This window comes from Malus domestica, chromosome 09 (assembly GCF_042453785.1).
Source record: "Malus domestica chromosome 09, GDT2T_hap1".
NCBI classification, from domain to species: domain Eukaryota; kingdom Viridiplantae; phylum Streptophyta; class Magnoliopsida; order Rosales; family Rosaceae; genus Malus; species Malus domestica.
The window spans coordinates 17726407-17751099 of NC_091669.1; the positions used below are offsets into that span (position 1 = coordinate 17726407).

The 24693-nt window shown below is 39.3% G+C and overlaps 1 pseudogene; it reads left to right on the top strand.

Annotated features, from left to right (window-relative positions):
* Positions 1-256: 256 nt before the first annotated feature.
* LOC108174008 (LRR receptor-like serine/threonine-protein kinase IOS1) overlaps positions 257-24693 on the top strand; it is a 43585-nt pseudogene continuing 19148 nt past the window's right edge.

The following is a 24693-nucleotide window of genomic DNA, read 5'->3' on the forward strand; positions in this document are numbered from 1 at the left end:
CCAAATTTGTGTTGGTCCATGTCTCCTTTTAAATTTTTGAACACGTGTCTTATGCCTTAACTCAAAGTTAACAGTGTTAACTTTTCTAATTCATTAAAGAAAATTAAAATAATAAACACAACAAAACTCAACACTGGAAGTATTGAGTCAAAGCCGACGACAATTCTCACCGTCCTTGAAGCTTCTTTCCACTCTCTCTTTCTATCTCTCACCGGCGAAGCAGCGTAGGAGCAGGGGCGGATCGACAGTGGGGTCAATGGGGTCACACGACCCCTTGGAAGCCATGGAAATAACCTTGGAGCTGTTGGTGCGACCTCTTGGAGCTGCCGGTGCGACCTCTTGGAGCTGCACACCACGTGATCGACGAAATATCTAAAAGAAGAAGAAAGAGTTCGCCTGCCTTCACCGCGCTCTCCGTGCTCTTCGGGTTTGTCTTCTCACCTTATATCTCCTTCATTTGTGTTTTTATGTTCTTCATTTTTCGTTTCTGTATTTGATTGTCGATTTAGTCATCGTTTTGATCATTCATGTATGCAGATAAAGAAAGTGAAGCTGATTTGGGAGTGAGGCCTCGGCAGAAGGATGACCTTCATGCCACAAGGAAATCACACAGTTCATGCAATTCCGAACAAATATGTATGTTTAGTATGAGGTGTTCCAATAATTATAACGAATCAAACAAGTAGCTTTGTTCTTGTTAAATTTTACTTTAGTCAACTAAGAATGTTTCTGTATTTTCTTAGCAGGTAGAGATGTGCACGCCGAAGGTCTGTAATGGTAATTGCGCATCCAGTGTTTCTCCATGCAGCAAAAATGGTGGAGACAAAGATGGGTTACTCTTACCAGTGTTCAATGGGCTTGTGGAGGAATTTGACTTTGGTGCTGCAAATCCTGGGTTTTCTCACGCTATCCTACCAAGACTCGATAAAATGACGATATGCATGCCATTTCTGTTAAAAAAAATTTGCGCGCTGCGCGCTATCCTTATTGACCCCCCTAACATTATTTCCTAGATTCGCCATTGCGTAGGAGGATTGATAAATAAATGGGTAGCTGGAAAACATCAAAACAACCCATCAAAAATTACACAAACCCCAATTTCTAACCAAAACCAAAATTAAAATTCAAACTTCTCTAACTTCACCAATTGATAACTAAATGGGTAGCATGAACACATCAAAACAAGAAAATTGGTATTAATCCCAAAAAAATTACAGAAAACCCATCCTCTAAACTCACCAAACCAAATTAAAAATCCAAACTTTTCAAGTCTAACAATCGAAAACCAAACGGGCGGCTGGAAAAAATCAAAACAAGCAAATGGGTATTGAAATTCCAGCAACAAACACCAAATGAAGAAGAAGTTTCAGAATTGACCTGCAGTGAAAGGTTGGTGAAACTAAATCCTGAAGATAAAGAAATGCCAATTCGCTGAAAAGCTGTGAGCGGGTTTCGAAGGAAGTCCGGGATCGGGTTTTGTTGGGGCGTGCGTGCAAGCGGTTTACCGGAGGGGATATTTTGCAGACGGGTGGAGAGGAGGAGGCGATGGGCTCTGGCCTTCACTTTCGTCCCCAGAAAATGGCCGCATCTCTCTTAATGAATTAGAAAAGTTAACACTGTTAACTTTGAGTTAAGGCATAGGACACGTGTTTAAAAATTGAAGAGGAGACGTGGACGAGACATAAATTTGGGGACATCAGATCCCTTGCCCAAATCACCATCTTTTCCCGTGCTGCTGTCTAGTTTTCCAGCAACTCTCCCAAACCTCAAAGCAACTCCACCCTTGGAGCCATTTTCCTGGCAATCTACTATTCAATCCACCTAGTGATAAGTAACTGTCCTTAATAAATAGTAATTACCATTTGCATCTCCACCTTGAAACCCTTCCCCCTAACAATTAGTAATAAAATATTAATATTTTTTTTCTCACCCAATCCATAAAATATTATTATTTTTCTCACCCAATTCATAAATTATTATTATTTTTCTCATCCAATCCATAAAATATTATTATTTTTTCCTAATTTTGACCGGTACTCTCTCTCTCTCTCAGCAACAACCATGGAACACCGAGGAGCGGAAGGAGGATGAGGAGGAATGAGGACCGGTCTCTCTCTCTCTCTCTCTCTCTCTCTCTCTCTCTCTCTCTCTCAGCAGCCATGGAACACCGAGGAGGAAGGAGGGCGAGGAGGGGAAGGAGGACGAGGAGGAAGGAGGACGCAGAGAACACCGAGCGCATGCACCGACGCCGCACATCAGTCATACGTCACACAGCCCTCAGGCTCTCGGGCTGGCAATCCCCGCCGGGCCTGTCGCTCGGGCCCTTTCTCCTCGCCTGTCCCCCGAGCAACCAGCAACGCTAGATCCCCATCCCCCGGCCGTCGGGCCCTTTCTCCTTGCCTGTCCCCTGAGCAACCAGCAACAATGGAGTTGCTCTTAAGGCCCATAAATTCTCCTCTATATGTTTCCATTTTTGTCCCTTATTTATTCCAACGGATCTCTCTCGCAACTTCATGGGTAAGAAAATGCAAGAAATCTTAGATCCGCAAGCCAAATTGGAAGAAAACGAACGACAATGCCTCAAAATTTACGAATCTAACCCTTATGTTTTACTTCCATTTTTTACTTAAACAGCAGAGATTGCTCCGATCAGAGTTCCCCTACCGATTCTCCTACTCGGTCCTTCGCCAGGCGACTGACTAGTTCTCTCTGATGCGCCGTCTGGGCCAAGGCGGCTCTAGGTGCGTGTCCTCTGCAGAATCCCACACACTCGCCAGAGATCTTTTTAGCCTCCAAGCCCGATTCTCCGCTCGCTGTCTCGGTGCTCAGATTCTCCTCCGACCCAAAACAGCGCCGAAGTAGGAATTGGAGAGCAAGCCCCTCAGGTGGAGAAGAAGATGTGGGAGCAAGAGAGATGAAGGGAGAAAGAAGAAGAATAGGCAGGGCTGCAAGGAGGTTGACGCGATCTGGGTGGTGCGAATTAGGTTGTGAGTTTTTCTTGGGTTATGGCTTTTAGACGAAGGAAAGGAGAAGAATTGGGTGGTGGAATTTGGGTGAATGCGGCTGGGGATGGGGAAGAGACGGGTTTTAGGTTTTTTTTTTTTTTTTTTAATTTTTCTTTAATTAATTATTTTAGTATTTAATATTCTGATTAAATTATTATTTTTTAAATGCATAGAATTTTTTTTTTTTTATCACGTGGCATAAATTCGCCAGCCACAACCTCACAAATGTAGATTTAATATTTGTCATGTCATTACTTAACGGATTACTTAACAGATTATACAAAATTTGGCATTAGAGAGCCCCTGAGGCCACGAAGCTTCTTACATTTATTAGTTTGCAATAGAAATCCAAACACTTGGAGCTAAATACTTTCTTCAACACTTCCCGCGTGCAGTTTAAAAATTTCACTTTCATCACTTGACCAATCACCGATGGCATGTGTATCTGCTGAGGTCACCGAAAGGCCTACCATGAGTGAAGTAGTGGTGGGACTAAAGGAGTGTTTGGCAACAGAGCTAGCGCAAGCAAAGCAGAGTGGCAATGAAACTGAATAGGAAGTTCCTCGACTGAAGTTCTAACGGAGTTGACAAAATGACTATAGCTGTATATTTTGATAAGTTAAGAGACCAATTGTCACGAAATTTTAATAAAAAGACCATTATTTAGACATTCTCCACTTTATTGCCCAAGCTAGCCCGCTTTTGTGTCACAAGCCTGACCCTATGTCCAAGTCCAATAGAGACTAGCATGTTATGAGCCCAGGAAGGCTAGCTTGGCCAATTTGTGACCATTTAGTGCAATATTTTTTGTCTAAATGTTGGCAAATTTGTGACCACATTAATCTGTGACATCTATTTTCAAGGATCATCTTGATCGATTTTTCAATTTCATGAACCATCTTTATCAATTTCATGACAATTAAGAACTCTTCTCTTATATTTGTAGTATATCTGTGCCAGGCTTCATTAGCATAGATTGTGGCCTAGGGGAATATTTCAGGTATAATGAAAGTCCGACAGGCATTAACTATATTTCAGACGAAAACTTCGTAACCACTGGTGAACGGAAGTTGGTGTTGCCTGAATACAAAAACAAGTATTACCCGTCATACAACTCTCTTAGAAGCTTCCCTGAAGGAATCCGAAAGTGCTACAAAATAAATGTTACAAGTAAAACTAAGTATTTGATCGGAGCAGGTTTCTTTTATGGGAATTATGATGGACAAAATGAAGTACCCCAATTTGAGATACATCTTGGACCTAACTTGTGGGATGCATTGAACTGGTTGGGGAATTCGTCGGAAGCAAAATATACCGAGCTCATACATGTCCCTCTGCCAAACTATGTACATGTTTGTCTGGTGAAGACAGGCTCCGGGGTTCCATTTATATCTTCTATAGATCTCAGGCCTTTAACCGATGCCTCGTACAAAACAGTAAAAGGGTCCTTATCACTTCTCTGGCGGTAGTCCCCAATTTAACCACATATACAGTCTGGCGGGATCTTTTTTTTTTTTTTTCACAAAATGACTGTTAAATAGTTATAGAATCATTTATAAGTAGCAATTTATATTCTGTCTAGTTTTCGAGGTAGGCAATATAACATTCATCAACATTGTTTGCATGTATTAATGCAATACCTTTATTTCTATAGGTATCCAGATGATATTCATGATCGAATCTGGAGTTACCTTGACGACCAGGGCTCTTGGACAAAATTAAATACCTCATCGACCATCAAATTCAGAATTCGAGTATCTACCACCATCCGTCGTGATGGGCACAGCTGCAACGCCGAAAAGTTCAAATGATTCGTTGAATATTTTCTGGGAGCCTTATGATGAGACTGAAGTACATCATGTTCACTTGCACTGTGCAGAAGTTGAAAAGCTCCAACCCAATCAGTCTAGACAGTTCAACATAACTACTAACGGAGAGCTGTGTTATGGGACACTTGCTCCTGATTATTTGTCCACAACGACAATATTCTGTACTGCTGAATCCCTGAGTGGACCAGGAGTAGAAAATAATTTTTCAATTATTAAGACTGGAAACTCTACCCTTCCACCCATCCTCAATGCCTACGAGATTTATGAAGTGAAAGAATTCTTAATATCAGATACCAACCAAGACGATGGTGAGTCATATTGATTCCTTACACAAGCTTAAAGTCCTTGCTATTGGTTTAGTGCCTCACCTAATATGTGAGTTTTATTAAGATGCTCCGTTTGCTTGTGAAAATATTAGTTGAGGCAATCACAAACATCAAGTCAACCTATAATATTGAAAAGAACTGGCAAGGAGATCCTTGCAACCCTCAAGTTTACTCATGGGATGGTCTAAACTGTAGCTATCATGGAAATGATCCCCCAAGAATTATATCCTTGTAAGTATAAATATCTTCACACCAAATTGCAGATTAATTTTCAGTACTTATAATTTTATTCATGTTATGGACTTTGCAATCAGGAACTTGTCTTCCAGTGGATTAGAAGGGTAGATTTCTCCTTCTCTATCAAATCTAACAATGATACAGACATTGTAAGTGTATCTAAATATCTGTAATTTTGTGTGAAAACATATCTCAGCAATAATACGGCAAATGAGTTGAGCGGCTCATTGCAGGGATTTATCAAACAACAACTTAAGAGGATCAATTCCAGAAATTTTGTCACAACTGCCGACATTAAATGTCTTGTAAGTTATTTTGTTATATATGTGTATGTGTGTGTATTTTGTTATTGTCTTATAGCTTATTTACGCATATGAAACTCAATACGAGTCTTGCACCATGTAACTTAAATTGTGTCACTTTAACTTCCTAAAACTCTACTTGTTTTTCACTTTACCATATGCCGTCAAAGTCTGTTAGAAAATTCGTTAATATTGGTGACATGTCACAAATAGGACCGGACCCAATTTTTGCACAAATAGATGCTACTAGAAAGTTCTACTCGCGCGTTGCTGCGGGATTAAAAATTGTGTAAAAAAAATTATGTTTCCAAGGTATCAACCCATCAACTTGTATCACATTTAATTAAACTACAACAGCATATTGACACACTTAATATGAAAATTCATAAACTATTTGACAGTATGAAATCAAGCAATAATTGAAAATCAGAAATGGAGCTTAGAAAGTAAAAAATCCTACCTCATTACATTAAAACAATTAACAAATTCTTAGGGAATGATCACAAAAAAAGTATAAAAAAGTAATTCAATTTCTTAAATTTAAAAACGGTAAAGATGATAAAATAAAAAAAATAAAAAAAAGGTTCTTAGTTCTCACCGTAATGAAAATTATGACATTGTTTTAACATGAACTTAGGTTCATTTCAGTCACCAGCATTAATAAAACCAGTGACTTCAACCTGTGCAAGGAAACAACTTAATTAGACGCAAGCCAACCAACTTCGAATCTAACCAAATAAAAAGAGCAATCACAATCGAACTAACCTCTTCTTCCAGTGAAGTAGAAGATGTCCCCTATTTTGCCTTTGTGAACAGTGTACTCTACCTCTCAACACACAAAAAGAACACACTCAAAATGCTGAGCAATATTATAAAAACTACACATATACATCATTGTATATATATTTGGACATAAAGTATGAGGATCTGCTGACAGTATCAAGCTTAAATTTAACAAAAGAAGTAATTACGAATTGAAATCAAACGATATTATAATTGTTAAAAAAAATTTCTAACTAAATTTTACAAATAGTCCCTTCTTGTGTATAGCTCATCCTCAGAATTGGCAGCTGAAAACGAAATGTAAGTTCAGAGTATGATGAAAAAGAAGAAATGAAAGAGTTGTGTCAATGAAAAAAAAATGAGTGAGCAGGTATCAGAACAATCTACAAAGAATAAGAAATTGAGATGAATAAGTGGATAAAGTGCCGACAGGAAGAGCTGATTTCGAATCATTGATCCATTTCTCACCCTAATAATAGTTAACAATTGCAATTAGTAGAATTTTCTTGATAAGAGGAAATCTAGGAGCATAAGTAGTAAGCATTAGAAATAGAAAAGCCTTAAACAGTGATTAAGGCCCTTTGAATTAACTTGTGAAGCTTGAAAAGTCATTCTCTTCACTTGGTTAATTTGGAAGTTATCCAATGTTTGTAAAAACATGAATCAGAAGAAAATTGACGAAATCGAAGGGAAAAAATGTTACTTAATAATTGTATATGTTATGAAAGCATCGAATAAAGTCCTGATAAAATATATGCACCTTTTTATTAACCACTTTACATATAAATTATAAATGATTATCAAACAGCCTTAAACAAATTTCATTTAGGGAAGACTGATGAGGGGATATATGACTCACAAACAACTGAGACCGTCCTCTTTTTTTTTTTTTTTTTTTTTTTTCATATCAACAAACACACAAATTCTTATATTTCCGAAAGCACCTGCATCCCAATATAAAAACTTAAATAATACATGAATCATCTATGTTTTGCTTTGCAAACAGCCAAGGGGATAGGAACTAAAATAAATTTCGTGACCAAGAACCTCTTAAAAACCAAGCTTGTAAGCATAAAAACAAAGCTTTCAATCTTTCTGTGCAAATAAAGATCACAATCAATTCAACCCCATTTCCGCAATCCAAAGCATCAAACTTCATACAAAAATAAAATAATTTTTAGAATTTCACCCAAACATAAAGAGAATAATATTGTTAGGTGTAGAGAAGAAAAATCCAGGGAAAAATGGAAGATGGGTTTTACCTGAGGACTCTAGATGGGTTCGTGGTTTCTCAAGAAGATCCCGTGGTTTCTGACAGAGAATTGACTAAATAAAAACCCTGAATGAAATATATATCGAGAACAATGAATTATATTTTTTATTATAACAAAAAATTGAACTGAGAAAGGGTGAAAGCGAACGTTCCCAATTGCAATCCGATGATTTTAGCCTGGAAAAACATTTCATAGCAACAAAAAAAGTGAAATCAAAAGCTCAATTGAATCAAATGAAGAATTTTCTAGAGTGCAAACAATTAGTGTTATCAGCAAGAAGTTTCAGACCTTAAAATGCAAAAGCATGTGCCCAAAATGCAATCCTACAAAACATGAAACAACAGCCATAAGAGAATTGGAAATTTTCTAATAAAATGAACCGAAGACCAACTTTGAATAATTGGTAACGATGACGCTTTGACATTGACAGAGTGTATGCATGTGAGAGAGAGAGAGAGATGGAAATAGAGTTAGAATTAGACCAATGCAGAAATCAACCTTAAGATTCCCTCTGGGTCATATGGTTGCACCATTGATGAGAAACTGTTGGTAGAGGTTGATAGTAGGAGAGCTAACATTGCATTCCGGAAACACAAATCATCAGTGAATGCACTAATACAGGACTTAAATTCTGAAATATTCAATAATCTAGTTACCAGAGAATGACTTTTATTCTTCTATAAAGAGGCAGTTGATAAAGGTGACTCTGGCCCAGTATACTTGACTGATAAAGTGGAAACTGTGAGCTTCAAACTCTGAGCTAAAAGTTGAAGCTTCCACTTTCCAACTGGAGAAGAAATAAGAGTGAAAACGCACAAAATAAAGGGTTGTGCTATTCACACATCTCATTTTACTTGTTATACAACTCTGATAATTTATATCCATTCATCTTCTTCAATTCATCCGATCCGACAGTTTAAAATTAAAAATGTGTGAGAATAAAATGGGATTAAAAATGTGTGAGAATAAAATGGGATGTACGGATATCACTCTCCCAAAATAAAAAACCTAATTTCCAAATCATTTCAAGAGAAATTAAAATATTTAATTTGGGTAAGGGATTTGAACAGAATACTCTTTTGTTAACCTTCCATTCACCCTTCCTCAAGATTTATCCTTATTTTCTCCTTTTTTTTTCCACCCACTCCTCTGGACGACAATTCTCTACTCTTCCTTTATTTGAATCAAAACATGGAATTACATTTTCTCAGCTACCAAACAAAAACTTACGAACTAAAATCACAGAAACACCAAAACTAAAACATGAGATCACATTTTCTCAGTCAACAAACAAAAATTACAAATCCAAAACTAAAAAGAATCAGAAACAAACTAAAACATGGGATTGGTGAAGGCCATAACTTGAAAAGCATAGACGCAGACAGCTCTTCGAGAGCGATCCCAACTCCGAGGTCGGAGACGGAAACAGAGGCCAATATCCTTAAGATTTTGTGTTGACGATTTTGAGATCGGGATAAACCGGTTGAAACCAAATTTGCACGTTTTGAAAAAACGTTAAGGAATCGGTATTTTGTGAGAGAAAAAGCGCTAGATTCGAGAGCGAGTTCAACAGCGACAGAAGCGCAGATTTGTGAGAGAGAAGAAACCGAAGGAAAAATGGAGAAGATGCAAGAGAGGCTTGGACGATGATCGACACATGGCAAGCATGGACAAATAGGTAATCTTACGTGTAAAGAGAAGAAAGAACGGAGCAGGAGAGCTGTTCGACAGGGTAATATCGCCAATTTAATGCTGGGCATTCGGATCGTATTTTTCGTGTTCGTGTCGTTTTCGTGTCATATTCGATATCTTAATAGGTCGTGTCGTATAACACTTGTTAAAATAAACAGGTAAAATGACCCGACCTGAAATCGACTCGATAATATTAACAGGTAATATGATCTGATCCGTTACCCGTTAAGGAAAATATAGTTCAAATCAATAAATAATCAAATGAAAAACATAATATTAAATAAGTATATACATACTATATTATCACATTCAAAAATATAAAAACGCATTTGTCTTTCAAGTATTACATATTTACATACCCAAAATAAGAGCATAATAAAAAAAAAACATTAGAACATTACAAAATATCAAATGTTCAAAAGATTTGCAAAATTAAGGGAGTTATGTTTCAAGGTTTGGAACCTTGCACATTTTCTTACAATCAAACTCTTCAATTTTCATCAATCACCATGGGAAACAGTATTGGAACTTTGGCTTGATATATTGTCTTCAAGAGTTATATTGATGATTGTGGAGCCAAAAATATTCACTAGGCGCCACGTGGTTTTTTGGACAAAAGAGGACAAAAATACCCCTAAGGCATACTGGGATTCCTACGCGTGAGCAGTGGGCAATCATCTTTCAACCAAATCAAAAGTGCCCAAAATAGGTAACAATTTGAAGCCTATTTCATCAAATCCTTTCTATAAGGTAATTCCCAAAACCTAATTTATTTAATATGTTTTATATTCCATTATTTAGCTAATCAATTAGCTAAATAATATATTCCTTTCAAATTTCCTAAAAATTGACTAATTAAGGGATTAATTACCTAATCAATCCCTTAATTACCAAATTGAAACACCCATTCAAACCTAAAAGTCACTAGCGGGCCGGCTATCCCCATTTCAAAACCTAATCCATCACTTTTTTTTCTACCTTTTTCACCATTTCTTCCTTTTTATTAGCCAATAAATTCCATAACCACCAAAACATTTCCATTTATGTTTAATGAGCCAATTAATTGCCTAATTAAACCAAAACAAAACCTAAAAACCCTACTAAGTGGCCGCCCACATTCCTCTCTAAAGTGAACCAACCTAGCCCTATAAATAGGCTTCTATTTTCACTAAATATTCATTCCAATTCTCTTACAAAAAATCCCAAATACTCTAAACACTATTTCTCTCTAAAATTCTAACTTTGGCATCAGAGGTTCTTCGGCCAAAGCCCCCCCATTCATCGTGGGCACGTGAGGCTTTTGGCCTTAACCTAAGGTGCTAGTTGTTTTGTAGGTGCAAAATCGTCCAAGATCAAGGAGGAGAAAATTTGCATCCACAAATTGGTGCTTTCATTGAGAGTTGAAATCCATACTCGTAGAAGACTCTCACACAAAAAGGTATTTTCTCTATTTTTTCTAGTCCATTTGAATATTTTTCATACATTCTTATTATTAGAATTTTTTACTTGCAAAGGTTCTTTGATAAAATGTATAAGAAAAATATAATGGCTAGAAATTTAGAAAATACCACAAGTAAAAATTCGAATACTCAAGAAATGGGATTGCGGAGATCCACAATGCAAAATACGGTCGTAAACAGAGTGGCACCACTACCACGAGGTTCCACCATGGCCCAAGCCTTGCCATCCAAGTTTGCATGGACCCAAGCCCAAGCCTCGCATTCATATGCACCACGCATTGAGCAGCCTGCTCCCGTGATCCAGCCTGCTCCCGTAGCCCAGCCTACTCCCGTGATCCAGCCTGCTCTCATGGCTTCCCAAGTTGCCCAAGTCGGCCCGAGACAATCTTAACCATTCGAACCAATCATCGAGGCTGGGGCGTTTTCACCTCATTTCTCCGCAGATTTGATATTCCCCAACTCAAATCTCGCACTTGGAGTCAACCACCCTTCTATTGTTCAAGGAGGTGCATTCCATCCAAGTTCTTCCAATCCGAATGGCGAACAAAACTTGTCCCGACAAGTCATAAAATTGACGAGCGCCCTTGCACAATAAACAACCTTGGTGAATCAACTTTTGCAACGCACTGAGATCCAACGCGCCCAAGATGAAGTATCCCGAAGTAGAACAAGGGCAGACGAGGAACCTCTTAAGCAGCGTCCTGGAAAGCAGCCACAAGTCAAGCATTCAGGCAGTGCACACTCTCAATTGGGCCCTGAGATAGCGTATATTCCCGTCTTAGTGCGCAGAGGAGTGTGCACTCTCGATTAGGCCTACGGGCAAGTATACATTCACGGTTGGGGCCACGCTTTGATAATCAATATGGGCAGCCTTCCAGGCAAAGCATTCATTCGCGGTTAGGCCCGCAATGAGTATCCTTCACATCACATCGGAGCAGGCAGCCTGACAAACGGAAGGAAACAATCGTTCAATACGGCTCTAGTTCAACCGGTAGCCTGTAAAGAAATCCCTTGCCTGCTAGGAATCTATCTCATACATTGCAGCCACGACATAGACGAATCGAGCGTGAAGAAGAGCAGCCTAGACCTGCAGGTAAAGACCAGGGGCAACCGAAGGCTCCGCTACCCCAACAAAGGCAAATCCAAAAAGAGGTAAAAAGGCTTTTCAATGAACAAATGCGTGATTTTCAACGCAACGAAATGGTTGATGAAGCACTAAGGCGAGATATGACCAACATAAGTAGGTCACCTTTCACGGATGAGATCGAGCAGGCAGAGCCTCCACACAAGTTTAGCATGCCGCACTTCACATCTTTCAAAGGAGACGAGGATCCTGAAAGACACTTAAAGCATTACCGAAGTGCGATGGTCCTTTATCGGAATAATGATGCCCTTATGTGCAAAATATTTGCCACTACTTTACAAGGGGAGGCACAAGATTGGTTTCATACCTTGCCGACACGATCCATCCAGAATTTTGATGATCTTTCCTTGGTTTTCACTAAAGAATACTCATTTTATCGTTCGATCAAGAAAAAGTCCGATCACTTGTTCAACGTAAAGAAAAACCCAAAAGAGTCACTTCGCGATTACGTGAAGAGATTTAAAGCAGAGAAGGCGAAGATCATCGGATGCGATAACTCGATATCAAGTGCAGTTTTCCAAAAAGGACTCCCAGTAGACCACCCACTGTTTGGAGAAATGATCATGAAAGAAGACCTAACTCTAGCAGATTCCTTTACTCTAGCAGAGAAGCATGCACTTTGGGACAAGGCTCGACAAGCAGAAAAGGCGCCCGAACAGCCTCGAAAAGAGTCGGCAGCTGCTCAAAGGAAGGAGGATGGAAAACAGCTCAACAAGGGCAGGCAGGAGGTTAAGCGCAGAGACCGACCCATAACCAAAGAAGGCCCGATAACCAATAGCTATTCTAAATTCTCAATTCCGATTCATCAAATCTTTCGTGACATCAAGAACGAACCATGGTTCAAGTTACCGAAACAATCAAAAGGAGATACTTCCAAGTTGGACCACACCAAGTATTGCGCATTCCATCGAGGTCCTGGTCACACAACCGACGACTGCTACACTTGGAAGAACTACTTAGAGAAGCTCGTGAAAGAAGGCAAAGTCGATAGATACTTGGACAAGCCAGCTGCGCAGCCTAAAAGGAATGCAGACGGAGATGAGGAGCCACCAACTAAGATGATTCGAATCAATGGCATTTTCGCTGAATCTGAGCACTTGGGGGCCACTAATAACTCCAAAAAGAGGAAGATCCAGCTGGCTTTACTAATCTCACAAGTTCAAGCAGTCGATACCTAACCTGGACCTATTATTGGCTTCACTGAGCAGGATGTGGAGGGAGTCGACTTCCCACACGACGATGCACTGGTAGTATCTGTCCAACTAGCCTATGCTATAGTCGATAGGATGATGGTTGACAATGGAAGTGCAGTCAACCTACTTCAACTTTCAGTCATTCAGAAGATGGGCTTGGAAAGTACAATCATACGTCGGGCAGAGGTACTTACTGGATTCAACAGACACACCTCAACTGCCATCGGCCATATCACACTTGACGTGAAAACACCGCCAGTTGTCTCAAAGTAAACGTTCACGATCGTAAGCGATCCATCTCTCTACAATGGGATTCTTGGAAGACCTTGGTTGATCAAGCTGGATGCCGTCACTTCCGTCAAGTATCAAAAAATTTGATTCCGCATCCCCGGAGGGGGAGTTGGAGAAATCAAGTCTGACCAAGTTTCATCTCGACGGTGCACTGTGTAAATGTTGAAAGAATCAAAGAAGAAAACCTTTACCTCCGTAGAGGTTACTGAAGTCCAAAAGGATAAAGAGACTACTAAATAGAAATTACAGCAGGAGGATCGAGAATATGGCGCCCAAGCAGACGAGATAGGATAGAAACCCAAAGAGGACGCTGAAGACATCATTTTGATCCCCAGCAGCCGGAAAAGACGGCCAAAATTGGCTCACGACTAAGCCCAGCCGAAAATTAGGAACTCACTATTTTCCTTAGAGAAAACCGAGATGTCTTCACATGGTCACCATCCGACATGCCCAGTATTGACCCCAAGGTGGCTTGCCACAAGCTGCACGTTGATCTTACTGCTAAACCGGTAATCCAAAAAAGAAGACATTTCGCACCCGAACGGGTAGCGATCATTGAGGTGGAAATTGACAAGCTATTGAAGGTCGGATTCATAGAAGAGGTAGCACACTCAGCATGGCTTGCTAATGTCGTACTAGTCATGAAGAAAGAGAAGGGCAAATGAAGGGTTTGCGCAGACTACATTGACCTCAACAAAGCATGCCCAAAAGACCCTTATCATGTCCCCCGGATCGATCTATTAGTAGATTCAAGTTCTGGGAACCAGCTGCTCAGCTTCTTAGAAGCATACTCCGGTTACAATCAAATAGCCATGTATGAGCTCGACAAGGAGAATACCGCGTTTGTGATAGAGCAAGGCACCTACTGCTACAATGTCATGCCCTTTGGCCTACAAAACAAGGGAGCCACTTACCAAAAGCTAGTAAATATAATGTTCAAAAAACAAATTAGGGTAACCATAGAGGTCTATGTTGACGATATCATGGTCAAGGGCAAGCAGCGATAAGATCATATTCGCAATTTGGCAGAAACTTTCAATATCCTTAGAAAGTACAAGATGAAGCTCAACCCTACCAAATGCACATTTGGAGTATCTTCAGGTCCATTCCTAAGGTACTTAGTAACCCAACGAGGAATTGAAGCACATCCTAAGCAAATAAGAGCAATCCTAGAGATGAAGTCTCCAACTACCTTGAAGGAGATCCAAAGCTTGACCGGACGAACAGCTACCCTCAACCGCTTCCTTTCACGATCCACCGATCGATGCAAGCCTTTTTTCAAAGCTATCAAGAGGGCACAAAGAGACAAATGGGATGAAGAATGCGAAAAAGCTTTCCAAGACTTGAAGAATTATCTCACATCACCTCCCTTACTATCCAATCCAGAAGCAGCGGAGGATTTATACATTTATTTGGCAGTTTCCGAAGTAGCAGTGAGCTCTGCCCTCATATGAGAAGAGATGGGGGCCCAACTATCGGTATTCTACACTTCTAAAGCTCTTCTCGATGTGGAAACAAGATATCCAAAGATTGAAAAATTAATTTTGGCATTTGTTGTTGCGGCTCGAAAGCTCAGACCATACTTTCAAGCTCATACAGTCATTGTCATGACTCAGTATCCCTTACGATCAATATTAAATGGTCCAGACGCTTCTCAACGAGTAATGAAATGGGCATTGAAACTTGGCCAATATGGTTTAGTTTTTTGACCTCGCACAGCGATAAAGGCCCAAGCCTTAGCAGACTTCGTAGCAGAATTCACGCCTAGCCTATGCAACGCAACAGAGCAGACCAACGACGCCCTAGAAGTAGCCGAAAGTACCTTAGTCACTCTTGCTCCATCCAATAAAGACTTCTGGAATTTGCATGTCGACGGAGCATCCAACTATAAAGGCTCGGGAGCAGGTGTAGTCCTTGTTACCCAAGACGGCTCAATGCTCGAGCAGGCGATCACTCTAGGCTTTAAAGCATCCAATAACGAAGCTAAGTACGAGGCTCTACCAGCAGGCTTCCGAATGGCAAAAGACTTAGCGGTGAAGAAAATCGCAATTCATTCTGATTCCTAGCTAATCACCAGCCAGGCTACTGGGGAATACACGGCAAAACATCCTAGGATGGCACAATACCTAGAGAAAGTACGCCAGCAGCTTGAGGCATTTCAGACTTACACTCTCATTCAAGTTCTGCGGGCAGACAATGCCCATGCAGATGCACTAGCTGGTTTAGGCTCCGCCCTTGACCACCAATTTAAACGCTCCATTCCGGTGGAATATCTAGACAAGCCAAGCATAGAGATGGAGCCGATAGCCGAAGTGTCACAGGTTAGTGTAATTCCCACCTGGCAAAGTTCAATTATAGACTACTTGGTCAACGGCACACTACCCACCGAAAGATTGAAGTCAAGGAAGCTCCAAATCAAGTGGCGCACTACTATATATGGAATGGCATTCTCGTCCGAATGTCTTACACCGGACCACATCTCCGCTGCCTAGCACATCCCGATGACTTGAAGGTTCTAAGCTCAATTCATGAAGGCGTTTGTGGGAATCACTCTGGAGGCCGATCCTTAGCCCAGAAGGCTCTTAACGTAGGCTACTACTGGCCTACCATGCACCAAGATGGTAAGGAGTTAGTATAAAAATGCGACCGTTGCCAACACTACAAACCAGTACCAGCACTACCCGCCAGTGAGCTACCCCCACAGACGAGTCATCGACCATTCATGCAATAGGCAATCGACCTGGTAGGGCCTATGCCACCTGCTAGGGGAGGAAGATGCATGATGATCGTAGCAACCGACTACTTCACCAAATGGGTAGAAGCAGAACCCATGACAACCACGACTCAGACGGACATAAAGCGCTTTATATGGAAGAACATCATTTGCCGATTTAGCATCCCTCAGTCCATCGTCACTGATAACGGCCCGTAATTTGTGGGAAAAGATTTGGCGAAGTTCTTCCAAAAATATGGTATCAAACAACACATGTCCATGTCAAGATATCCTCAAGGCAATGGGCAGGCCGAAGCATCCAACAAGACGATCATCGACTGCCTCAAGAAATCCCTTACTGAAAAAAAGGGAAAATGGCCAGATGAGCTCCCAGGATGTTTATGGGCATATCGCACCACCAAAAGACGAGCAACCGGTGAAACTCCTTTCTCTTTGGCATTTGGTTCGGAAGCAATCATTCCTCCCAACGTCATTATGCCAAGTATCAATACTCTATTGCCAAACATTGAGCAGAACAGTAAAGAGATGGCCACAGATTTAGATCTGGCAGAAGAAAGGCGCGAACAGACCATCACTCGCATTGTAGCCTACCAGCAGCAACTCATTTCCAGCTATAATAAAAGGGCCAAGATCCGGCAGTTCCAACCCAGAGATCTAGTCCTAAGAAAGGCCTTCATCACTGCCCGCAGAGAAGGCTCAAAAAAAATGGATCCCATCTGGGAAGGTCCTTACAAGATCAGCAGAGTAGGCGGCAAGGGTAGCTACACTCTTGCTACCATGAATGATAAAGAGATCGAGAAGCAATGGAACGCCTACAATTTGAGGAAATACTATGTGTGACTTCCCACTATATCAAGACCCGAAGACTCAAGCAGCTCAATGGGCACCACTTCGTAAACCGAGGATTATCCAATCATCATGCAGTTTTTTGCAACCAAGTTTTTCGCTCATTTTATTCATTTTTCAATAAAGAATTCAGAAGTAATTTGTAACTTGGCTCGATTATATGTCTACAACAACTTATCTTTTTTCTGCACTTTAAAAGAAGATTGCACCCCCATTTGGGACTTACTGTAGGAAATTGCACCCCCCCCCCCGAGGGACCAACTGTGTTATCCAAGGTGGGAAGATAAACTCAACACTCCGAATATCCAGACGTGGATGAGCCTGGCTGCCCTAGTATAACTAGGTGCATAATGGCTTGCGCCGGGATTTCTAGAAATAGCCACAATGGTCTTTTTCAAGGCTTAGCTAGCTGAAGGATTATGGGTTTATCGGCCTAATCCGCAGGGAACCGGGCCCTAGAGACGGAGGGGCACATTACGCAACACATCCAATGGGCGGCTGCCCTGGAAACCTAAAGTTGCTACCGAGTGCACTAAGGTAGCCTACGAATTTCCAGAATACTGCCTACGGCTTGCCCTTCAAGCAGTAGAACCACGCTAGACTTATGCAACCGCACATTCTTATGAAAGGTTAAACAAGCTAGCATGAATACGCGAAGATTTTATCCACTGCCGACATGCTACATAGTCGATAAGCTTCACCACTGCCAAACGCAGAACAACCTACACCAAGTCCTAAAGTGTTATGATACTTACTACACAACCTACAAAATTGGAAAGAGCCAAGGTTAAATAGCCTAGTGGTTACGCGGATTCGTCTGCTTCTGTAAGTAAGGCCACGGTCCAAGTCTTCAAGTACAAATGTTTTTACTTGTCAACCTAACTCTCCCCTTTTGTTTCAGTACTCCCCTAAACCTACGGTCTCAATTCTTCACGTACAAATGTTTCTACTTGTCAACCTAACTCTTCCCCTGAATGTAAACAAGGGTATGACCATTATGATGTAGGTGCCTCATTAAAACCTCATCAGGTTAGCAAAAACTACCAAAAATTACTATTTGCCCTACAAACCAAAATTCGTCGAGTAAAAGAATTTTACCCAACGAAGTTTTGGTGGGAAAAAATTGGTCAACATTTAGGTTTTGTCAGAGACTTTGCGTGACAAAGTGACTCAGTCGAGCAAGAGAGCTTTCGTTGGGCAAACATTTGGCGCCAAGGAAAAAATGGTGCGCAGTGTGTGAAATCTTCCCCGATGAATCATAAAAGGATCCATCATGCAAAGGTTTAATTAGGTTTTGGGATTTAGGATTTTGTTTCATCTCGTAAGTGGTATACTCATCGAGCAAATTGATTGATAGGGTTGGCATATTAAATTCCTTCGATGATTAATGCATTCTACGAAACTAGTTTGCACACTCCAATCGACAAGTTTGTTTGTATATACTTCAAAATTTGATAACCTGTAAAGGAACACACAACCATGAGTAAGCCCAAGACCGGGGCTGTGTCAGTTCAAGGCTCTCCAATGGTCAAGTTAGTAAGAAATATTAAGACTTAAGAAATAAGCAAGATAATAAGTGAGTAGTGATTGTGTTACCAGAGAGGAAGCCTAGAAGAGTGTATTTGTAACAGTCAAGGAGATGACCTTTTAGGATAGTAGGATTTGTATTAAATCAGCAGAATCCATGATGATATCTAGGAAGTAGATATTGCATCCTCTTAAGTTCCCAAATCTTGTGGAACAAGAATGGTTTATCTCAGCGAAGTCAATGGACCTCACCCACTGATTCCGAAGCAGAACGATAGTAGCATCATTGATCCTTTTAGTCAGCTTCGCTATAGAGGCTGTTGAGTCCATGACCGACTTCTGAGGAAGGTGTACTATGATCCGTCTTACTCCGATCTTGGAAAATGATGGTCCCACAAATGCCCCTAACTAGACATCGGAAAGGAATTGTTCCCCTTAAATACAAAGACCATGCACTTCGAAGTAAATCAGAATACGTACCACTTTCTTCTTTTTAGATGCGTGGCATCTTAACTTCGTTTTTTGCAATAGAAGTTGCACAAGGTCTACAACTAAACGATCTTCATAATCTTCTTTTAATTAGCTAGCATCTTGTCTCTATGTTCTTCTCAATTATCTTTGGCAAGTGATGTCTTAATTTATAAATGCAGGATATGAGTATCTGCACTATGGTTTTAAGCCACCTATAATCCACATGGATGTGAAATCATTAAACATCTTGCTCAATGAAAGTTTCCAAGCCAAAATATCTTATTTCTGCATGTCCAGAAATTTTCTTATAGATGACGGTACTCATATATCGACACGTGTTGCTGGAACTCCTAGGCACATTGCCCTGTAAGAATCATGTAGGGACTCAACTTGTTGTGATAAGGACTAAGATATATGTTGATAAATAAATTTAAATTCATCAATGAGTTGTATACGTGGAATACTAGCTTCCTATATTTGTGGAAACACATTCAAAATTCTTTGAATACAAATTGTTCCTCCACTACTCAATAACTTCCGGGTTGTGATGATATGGGACAATAACCAACTCACCTATGATAGATGGAAGTTGGCTGCCAGTCATCAATAAATAAAAGGGATTCCCTGTTGGAGAACAATTCAGAAATAAACAAAATAACAGAAATTCTACTATTTTATTAACCAAAATATACTTGCTGTGCAAAATGAAAATTATACAACGAATACAAAAACTAATGTTACTAACTTGATTACAGAAGGTAGAGGTTAGTGTAAAAGCTATGTCCTTCGAACAGTATTTTCGTCCCACTCATGTGCTTGTGGTTCTACGACGTCTGCTCGACCAAGATTCAACTACCTAATTCTACAATCCGCACTGGATTCTAGAACTCTAGCGAATTTGCTTTTTGTGTGTTTACTCTCTAGAAATTCGTACAGAAGAAAGGAACAAGAAAGGATGATCCATTTGGAAACTGTGATTGCAGATATATAGGCTGCTTCACACCATTTCAAATACCTGTTCAGTGTATTTGAAGGTACACAACTCCTTCTAAGAGCTGTGTCTTTTAATCAAAACGTTTTTAATTAATAAATTAATTAAAAACTTAATCCGAAAATTAAAATTAATGAATCAGATTAATTTTAAATTCCAAGGCCCCAAAGGCCCAAGCCCTTGTCTTGATTAATTAATATTAATTGTATTTAGGCTATATTATACAAGCCTAATCCACACAACCATAAGGCCCAAGCCTTCAATCCATTTTCAAATGTCCCATGTTGTAATTACTAGACTAAAGCATTAAATCTATATAAAGGCCCTTGAGAATCTTGTTTTCCCCAATGTGGGACAAGAGTCTCAAAACTTCCAACATTCCCTACTCATAAAGCATTGGTTCTAAGTCTAGGGTTCTATCACCATAAGAGCATAAAGGGCCTGAGTGAGTAGAAGAGTTCTTTTGACAACCACGTTGGCTTCAACAGGTACATCTTCCTATTCTATATATCACATTGTGGTTTAGGGTTAAATGATTCTTAGGTAGTCCCAACATTTGGTATCAAAGCCAAATTAACAGACCCTAAGTCCAGTGCATAATTATGTTGCACAAATGCATCGACATATGGTACTGAAATGTTTTAACTATCGCTTGAATTCTTATATGTTGATGAACCTGTCATTTAAGGCATTATCTTTTTCTGTTGCTATTCAACAGTTTGGTTTACAGGAAGGTGAAAAGTATATTTATTAGTTACAATATGTTTTACATCAAAGATTTTAAACGAATGGAATACTAATCTTTAACTCATATTGTGGTTCAAAACTCATGAGATGTTCACATTCTTTCTCAAAGAAAATGGTGTATAAATTGCTAGGAGTTTTGATCAGTGTATGGCATCATGTTGATTAGGCTATATTCTTGTCCAAAGACTTGAAATAATTGCATGATAAGATCGTTGTAGGATGGCTATGCAATAAGGATTAAAGGCAGTTTATATCTCTTGCTCAAAAGTGTGATATAAACATGCATAGTTGAGTGAACACTCTGTCGCCTCCATTGAACCATTGATGGAGGAAATTACAAAAATCAGAGACAAAACATTGAGATCATACTGAGATTGTGGCATCTTGATTTGGCACTCAAAGAGGCTGAGTTCATTGTGATGACAGAGGAAAGCTTGACTAAAGAGAGAGTGAAGTATGAGAAGCAACATTTTCTTTGGCTTTACCCCAATTCACTACTAGAAATTTTGACTTTACCGATAAAATGAATTTGTCGGCAAAAGTTAAAATTTGTCGGTAAAGACTCTTTCCCGACGAAAAAATTTGTCAGCCATTTTGTCATGCAAAGCATGTCGTGCAAGACTCTAGCCGACAAAATTCAACATTTCGTCGGCTATGAAGTGGTTCTTTCCCGACAAAACATATTTTGCCGGCATTCTTAAACCCCAACAAAAAATTCTGTCGAAAAAGGATTTTTAAGCCTACAAAATGCACCGTTTTGCCAACAAGATGTGTTCGTCGGAAAAGATATTTTGTCGGCACTGCATTACTCTACCGACAAAATTAGCTTTGTTGGGAAAGAATTTTAATTCATTAAAAAACAAAAGCTTGAAAACACACAAAATAATTTCTAATAATGCTGCTTTGATTAGTAATATGTATATGTACAATGGTTATACAAAGTATTATATTATACAATAATCCTATTCTACTCCCATTCCTCAGTATCGGTTTAGTAGTAGCTTCGCAATAATATCCTGCAAAAATAATACAAAATGGTAATTATTATGTATGACAACATAAGAAAGAGCATCCTTAAAACCGAAACAATCAAATTGTAGCTAGGAATCTTTCTATAAGTAATAACATTATGGAGCTGCACTGATTCACACAACATCATGAAAAAGATACATTCAATTGAAGATACTTTAACATAACAATCTGTTAGAAAATGGGGATGGGCTGCAATTAACACCATAGTTACACTAAACAATGAAAACTTAACCAATTTGTCAACAAGAAAGCATGTAATCCCGTAATCAAGCATATAGTCAGACTTGAATTTCACTTGCATCTTGGATGATAAAGCATGTACTCATGTAATCAAGCATATAGTAAAAGATATTTCAAACCTTGCAATCAACATCTCAGACCACCTGCCATTTGAGAGGTACTCTTTAATCCCTTAATAAGATGCAAATAAAAATGAATGAAAGAAGGTACAATAAGTTACGCAATAATAATTAAAAGATATTCAACTCTGGGATTAATTAGTAGCCCTCAAGAATACAAAGAAAATCCTCAAACATAAAAAATTTCTCACAACTTGATCAAATTGTATTAATGACGACAATTGTAACTTATTGGGGAATCAAAATTGCTTACACAATGCTCCTTGCTCATGTCTAGGATAGACATAATCAAACTATTCGTCCATGTACTTGGAATAAACACAAGGCAAAGAAAGCAAAACATACAATATATTCCTAGCACAATCAAACTTACATGTACAAAGCTCCTTGCTCAGTGTGTTGTGCACAATAGAGGGATAAAATATACAATATATTCTTGTCATCAGCTAAATGGGAGAGTAACACAAGTTAGGAACCCATGAGAAAACATAACAGGGGGATAATTTATACGATATACTTGAGATAAAATTCACCATCACCAGCCTCATAAGCAAGTGCAACTACATTAACTTCAATCAGGTGCACCTGGAATAAAAATAACAAGACTAATTTAATAGTATTATTATTATAATTTCGATGAAGAGAAGACTAAGTTAATATAGACTTGCACATGTTACCACATCTACATATGAGTTGTGTAACAACTACATATGTTGGATTATTCAAAAGATTTGCAAACAACATGGAGTTTAGAATGGTTTAGAGAGATCCTGGCAAATAGCTAACATTGTACATGTTACCTGTCAATTTGAAGAAGGCATCACTTGCATAAACTAAAGGCATGTCTGGTAAGTGCAGATCAGTTCTGCAAGGCAACACAACCATATCAAAGCAAACAAAAAGTACAATCATCAGTAAGATTGTAAGAGATAAAATTAAGGCTGAACTGAGAAGGCCTACCCCTGATAAGCTGGATCTCTTCCCACAAACTAATATGGCCATTAACTCCGGACAAGATGTTATTAACTGCAGTTGCAGCTCTCGTCTTCTCTACATCACTTGCCTTGCACCATTCTTCAATGTCGGATCCTGCGTGTTACATAGTAAACTAAGACTCAACCACAACAAAATTTTGGTCACAATCAAAACCAGAAACCACGATCAACATAGCTAGAACACCAAAAAGAATGTAATTTAACATTAACATCACAACCAATCATAGATAACAGGAAGCCACAATTGAAAAAGTTATATATTACAACATTACTTGGAACAAAAGAATTGAGATGTGGCATTACACGAATCTTTACTATCAGCATCATCTAGTGCAGATTCCAAAACCTTCGCCCTGTTCCTCAATCCCTTCAACAAAACATTCGCCCCTCTGTGTTCGGTCGATACACAAATAACATGTGGGGATTACGAAGTGGATCAGCAATCAAGATTAATAATCCAAATTGTCGTATACACCAAGCCCTGCAATTTAAAAGGTTAAATTAAATTTTCCAACTTAAAACCCTATATTAAATTCTACAAATTGAACTGGCAGACATAGAATTAGAGAGGAGAAGGAAGATAATCACTTAAAGAGATCACTGACCTTCGAGTTCTTGGCAGCTTTGATGGTTTTTTTTTTATCCACCCTAATAAACATAACACACAATAGGCTCGCAACCTAATACAAATTCAAGCCCACAAATTCCATTTCAATTTTGACAAAACAAATCGAAAAAGAAAATTGAAAACCTTAAGAGAATTACAGAGACAACTGATGGGTTTATGCACCAGAACTAGAATTGAAGATGACAATTAGAAGGGAAAGAAAAAAAAACCCTTTTTGAGGGCTTTGAATTTGACGCCGGTTTCGATCTCCAGCGGAAGGAGGCAGTCGGTCGGTCTGTGTATTTGCAGCGACGAGGGAGAGGGAGAGGGAGAAGGAGTGGGACGGAGAGACAACAGCTTCGTGTTTGACTAAAGTGCTTAATTCTTTTCTTTCTTTTTTTCTAACTTCGCGCTTTTATTTTGAAACCGCGCTTCCAATTTGAAACCGCGCTTTTATTCCGCGCCTCATTTTTGGTTAATAGTTTTACCCTCAGCCGAGGAAATATTTTTTGTTGCCCCGAAATCGTCGTCTAGTATTCTAAGATAGCAGGGAAGGACAGTTTACCCGTCAAAATTAAACTAGTCGGGACATTGCATTTATGCCGACAAAATGATGGTCGGTTAACATTCGAATTTTCTCGGCTAAAATTAATGCTATAAATTGGTTTTGGCTTGAATATTTAGCCAACAAATTAAAATTTTAGTCGGTAGAGAACTCTTGTGCCGATAAAATTTTACTCTGTCGGCTTAGAATTTGTCGGCAAAATAAGATTTTCTAGTAGTGATTTTACATTTACAATCAAGAATCCTACGTAAGTCAGAAGTATGTATCAAATTTTATCTTTGTG